General features: G+C 41.1%; 1 pseudogene; it reads right to left on the bottom strand.

The window, feature by feature from the left end:
• Window positions 1–2,256: 2,256 nt before the first annotated feature.
• LOC105978710 overlaps window positions 2,257–6,023 on the bottom strand; it is a 15,847-nt pseudogene continuing 12,080 nt past the window's right edge.

The raw sequence follows: 6,023 nt of genomic DNA, 5'->3' as shown, positions 1-6,023 counted from the left end.
AAGAAGAATGAAATCCTTGACCTTTCATTTTTTTTACCCTTTATCATGATGTGATTATTTGTAGAATTTGTAGAATTTATCTATTTATGCTGAGTTCTAACCTACACTGAATCTTGTCTTTAACCTTTATCAATGATGTTTCAAGTCCTCTTCACTTTCAGCAATCAAATTTTGACACCCGTGTATTTCAGATTGTTAATTATTCCTCCTTTAATCCTAAAGTCACATTCTTCTTAATATAGTCCAACTTTGTGAATTACTTTATCAGTTCATAGATTGAATTAGTATCAGGAAAAGATGCTTTTCTGATTTAACCTATGCTGGATTTCATTTTTCTGTATAAACGATTCTTAATCTATGTATGCGATCTACATGACCAAAATACATTTTCTGGAATTCCAATTCCTAACAATGTTGTCCATAATTTTTTATGTCCCATGTAGTCCAATAATTTTATGTAGTCAATAAAGTTTAGGCAAACATCTTTCTGGTATCCTCTAGGTTCATTCAAGATTTATCTAATATCAGTAATTTTGTTCATGGAATTCCTTCTTCTAGATTCCATTTGATATAGAAGAATTACAAGCTGCACTGAAGCATTGGGGAAAAATAGACTCAAGCACTTGATGGGATGCCAATTAAGATACCTCTACTAATTAATGCTATTCTGGAAGTGAATAAATTTGGAAGACAACATTCTTGGAAACATCATTTTAAGGAAATGTGACCTGAATGAAGTAGAAATTATCAAATAATATCATGATCACATGCAAATAATATTCTGCCAAATATTATACTGAAATAAACATATAGTCTTAACACACTGAATTTCAGCTAAACAATCTTACATCGTCTTCAGTTGGTAAACACTAGAAAGTCTTAAATCATTAGTATGCATAAGAATTGAAAATGGAAAATTCTAAAGATATAAAGATATTAATGGTGTTAAATGAACTTTTTTTCTTTGGTGGTGTGTTAGTCTGGGTACTTTGGAGAAACAAATCCACAGCAACTCATGTATAAGAGAGAGTTTTATGTAAAGAATATGTGCATCACGAAGACATCCCAACCCATTGCTGCCCAAACCCACAAGTCCAACATTAACCCATTAACCCAACACCAGTCCACAAAGTCCTCCACCTCACAAAACAGAGGCAACGATGCCGACTGCAGGAGGAAAGCTGAGTCAATGAACGAACAAGCATCTCAGCACTGGCAGGGTCTCCACATGGCTGCTCCAGCACCCAGGGCTGCATCAGGATAGATCCATGTAGCTTCTCCTTGGGGATGTCTTGCAGGAAGTCAATCTTGCAAGCTGAAGCAGGGAACTGCTAAGGCAGCTGCACCCAGTGCAACCATCACAAAACAAGAGACCCGAGAACTAGAAAGGCGAGGCTCACCACCCATTTATCCCTCCGCCTGTCAATTAGCCCCACATGTGATTATCGGCTAGGCTGGCACAATTAACTAACTCAGGTGGTCATGAAAACTATTGATTGCTTTGACAATGATGTCATTAGCTCTTATTTCTAAACATGCAATGACAGCAGTAGAAAAGTAAAGTCTTCATAAGTTTGATGTGTCACTCTGGGTTGAATAGAAAAACAAATCCAGAGACATTCATATGTGTGTAAGAGAGAGTTTTATATCCAAGAGCAACTGTATATTAGCCGATCTGTCCAATACTAGTATATAAATTATAGACTCACACAGCACATGCAATGATGCCCAAAGCAGGAAGATCACAGGCAAGTGAGTGAAAAGTCCTATGGAAGCATCTCAGCACTGGCATGCCTCTCCACGTGGCTCCTTCAGCTCCAGGGCTCTGGCTGCCATCAGCATAGCTTCATGTGGCTTGTCAACAGAATGTGAAGCAGAGAGTGTGTGTCTGCCTCCAGGGAGGAAGACCGGTGCTCCCAGGGGCTGTAGTGCTGCTGCTATCTATTGTCAAGGGGTACCTAAAGAACCATCAATAAACCCAGCATGAGTTTTCTTCCTCAGTCGACTTATCATGGAGAATTCCTTATGAGACCATAGGTGTAGGCTGGAAGGAAAATGGTACGATGGCAGAAGTGGAGACCACAAGCATTTGGGGCACTTCTTCACGCAACTGATTTATATCTTCAGGTTTTGCATTAGCCTTATCTCATGTATTCCACTTCCACTTAATAATGGAGTGTAGCTGTGCACATTATTTTTACTAACTTTATTTTACTAACTAGTATTTCACACTATATGACAGTGAGTCAGAAAAACTCAATTCCTGATGGGCAGCGAAGGTGACAAAGTGACTTTGTGGCCTATAGTGATGTGTTCAGCATCCACTAATTTCCCATCAGTTGGTCAAAGGCTGTTTTTCAAAAGGGAAGTAGATGTCTACAGAGTATAGCAGAGTTTTGCTTCAAAATCCTGAGGGTGTGCACTGCAATTCACCAATAGTGGCCTTCCAAGGAATTCAAACTACATCCCTATCTTCCACTAACACCTCCCATTAGCGCTGGATCAGCTGGGTCACGTGGATCCATGGCCAGGCGGCTTTCATGGCAGCCTGGACTTGTTGCAGACTTCTTGTTTTCTGGGCTCCATGCAAAGCTGCCACCAATATGAGTAACTTGAAAAATAGGCCCAAGTAACACACCCAAATAAGGAACATGTTGTCTTCCAAATCCAAAGAGGCCCACTAGGCACTGAGCCTCCTTTTTAGTTGTAGGAGGGGCCAGATGCATTAACATGCCTTTCGTTTTAGTAGGGATATCTCAGGACCCCGGAAATTTCACTGAGGGGGAAGGCATCTGAATTTTTGGTGGGTTAATTTCCCACCATCTAGCACACAGATGTTTCACCAATAAGTCTAAAGCGATTGATACTTTTCCTTCCTAGGTCCCATCAGCATAACATCATCAATGTAATAAACCAGGGTTATATTTTGTAGGAAAGAAAGGTTTTCAAAGTCCCTGAGGACTAAATTATGACATAGTCCTGGACAGATGACAGAATCCTGAGAGTGAGTGATAAAAAAGTATTGTAGCCCTTGACAGCTGCAAGCAAACTGTTTCTGGTTGTCTTCCAAACACAGATTTGAGGAAAAGGCATTAACTGGATCAATAGCTGCATACCAGTTACCAGGAGAATTATTTATTTGCTCAAGCAATGAAACCTCATCTAGAAAAGCCGCTAAAATTGATGTCACGACTTGGTTAAGTTTTCGATAATTTACTGTCATTTTCCAAGATCAAACTGATTTTTGCACAGGCCAAAGAAGCACATTAAGTGAGATGTGGTAAGAATAACTACCCTTGTATTCTTCAACTGTTTGATGGTGGCACTAATCTCCAATGATCTGATATTGGCTTTGGTTTACTGTTTTTCCAGACAGAGGAAGTTCTAATGGCTTCCACTTGGATTTTCTTACTCTAATAACCGTTATGTCATATTTTAGGGATACAATGTGGGTTCTGCCAGTTGCTTAATACATCTATTCCAATAATACTTTCTGGAACTGGAAAAATTATTCAGGGACTCCCACTGTGAGTCAAACCTAAATTAATACTCTATTAATAACTTGACCTCTATATAATTCCACTCTGATTAATGTACCTTCAGATTGTTTTGGGTTTCTTGCAATTAGTGTCAATTCAGAACCACTGTCCAGCAATCCCTGAAAATTCTGATTCTTTTCTCTTTTTTTCAAATGAATAGTATGTTAGGTTGGTTTGGATAGAAAAACAAAACCAGTGACACTCATCTATGTACATTAAATAACCTTATAACAAGAAGTAATTTGGTATCAAGAAGGCATCTCAGCCCAGTACAACTTTAGTTGATGGGTACCAGGCTACCAGGGACCTCTTCAGACTCACATAGCTGCAGGTCTATGGACAGAAAGGTGAATATATGTATTATTGTTCTAGTCTTGGTATCTAGAGAAACAAATCCAGGGATACTCATATGTGAATAAGAAAGAGTTGTTATACAAGATCAATTGAATATTCAGAAAACATCCCAGCCCAGTCCACATCAAGTCCACAAGTCTGATATTAGCCCATATGTCTGATACCAATTGATAGAGTCCTCTTCAGACTCACAAAACACATGCAATAATGCCGAACTCAGGAAAATCACAGGCCAGTGCGTGCAAAGTCTTGTGGATCCATTGGTGGTAGAAGAATTTCAGCACTGTCAGGGGTCTCCATGTGGCTCCTCCAGTTCCCAGGCACGAGGTCTATCACTTTAGTGCCATGTGTCTTGTCAGTAGAGCATCTTTCAGGGAGTGAGCAATGAAAGAGAATATGTCTCCTTTCTCAGGGAGGAAATACAGGAGTTCCCAGAATTCTCAGGAGAAGGACATGCCCACACAGAGGTCTTGTTGGCTATGACCCGATTGACAGACTAGACTCCACTCCCTCACTCTTAATCCTCGCAAGTTCCAATTGACACCAGATTATGTAAGTACCACAACTATATAGTGCACCTTCCTGAGTCACCATTTGGACTTTGCTTTGTGCGGCTTGCTGAAACTTAAGTGTAGGTACATGTCTCTAGGCAATATTGGACAGTAAAGAAGTTTCCTAGCACTTGAAGCAATATCTTGTAAAGCATATGCCTCAGACAATGCTCCAAACACAACCCGAGGTGCCATGCCAGCATGCCTAATTAGCTAATCCTCAATGTGGGTGACTGGACTAATGGTTGTACTGAGTGTGGATTAATCTAATTGGTTTTTTTTAATTCAAATTATTGGTGACTCACAACTCTTGTTACAAACCATACATCAATTGTATCTGACATATTCATACATGTATTCCATCGTTCTTTTCTAGACATTTACTTTCCATTGAGCCCTTGTGATCAGCTCCTTTTCCCCCCTTCCCTCTCCCCTCACAACCCTTCTGTCCATCTGATAGATTGTAGATTGTTAATTATTTTCAAGCTTCACCCAGACCACTGCCTCCCTTCCCCTCTGGTTTCTGTTGTTCTCCCCCCTGAATGGGGGTGTGTGGTTATGGGCCATTCATTGTGATGGGTGCCCCCCTCTCTCCCCACCTCTGTACCCCTTCCCCCTACCCTTTTGGTATCTCTATTCCCATTCTCGTTCCTGGGTTCCATGTGTGGTGAGTTTTATCTCTTTCCTATACCTATGAACATGCTCCTGTCTAGTCTAGATTGGGAGGTGACACTGAGGTCGTGATAGCAGGGGGTGAGGAGGCCTTCAGGGCACAGAGGTATATTGCTCTACTGCACCCTGATGACTCACACCCTCCCTGCAACTCCTCTGTGGGGGGGAGGGGGGTGTTCCATTGTCCATAGATGGGCTTTGGGTCTTCGCTCCAACCCCCTTCTATTCTCACCAATGCATTTTTGTTTGTTTGTTTACTGTTTGTTGTGAATCTTCTGATGCCTGTTGCCCAGTCTTGATGACACCTCATGATCACACTGGCTGGTGTGCTTCTTCCATGTGAGCTTGTTGCTTCACTGTTGGATGGCTGCTTGTTTAAGGTCAAGCTTTTAAGACACAGACACTATATCTTTTAATAGCCGGGCACCATCCTCTGTCTTCACCACATCTGCTTATGCTCCCATTTTGTCTTCAGCAATCGTGTAGGGGAGGAGGGGGGAGCATTAAAGAATGCCAACTTGTTAGAGCAAAGTGTTCTTGTGTTGCCTTCAAGCCTTTAAGACCCCAGACACTATAACTTTTAATAACTTTTAATCCTCTGTCTTCACCACATCTCCTTATGCATCCATTGTGTCCTCAGTGATCATGTAGGGTGTGCATGTGTGTGGGCGTCACATAATGTTAATTTGTTAGGACAAAGTGTCCTTCTATTGCGGGAAGGTATGAGCTGAGGCCCAAGGCCCACCTGCAGCTTCAGTGTATTGCCTTATAAATATATGTACATAGGCCATTACCTCTATTGTTATGGATTAATGTATTTGCATATAAACACTCCTCTGTTAATCTCTGAATCTGTGCCTTTACTTCCTAGAACTTGCCTCTGTTTCCTTTTGCCCCCTCCTGCCCC

Source organism: Echinops telfairi, unplaced genomic scaffold (assembly GCF_000313985.2).
Source record: "Echinops telfairi isolate 266 unplaced genomic scaffold, ASM31398v2 ScPeMD7_7469;HRSCAF=8507_0, whole genome shotgun sequence".
Taxonomy (NCBI): Eukaryota; Metazoa; Chordata; class Mammalia; order Afrosoricida; family Tenrecidae; genus Echinops; species Echinops telfairi.
The sequence above is the reverse complement of the archived record's forward strand: the minus strand, read 5'-3'. Positions and strand labels throughout refer to the sequence as shown.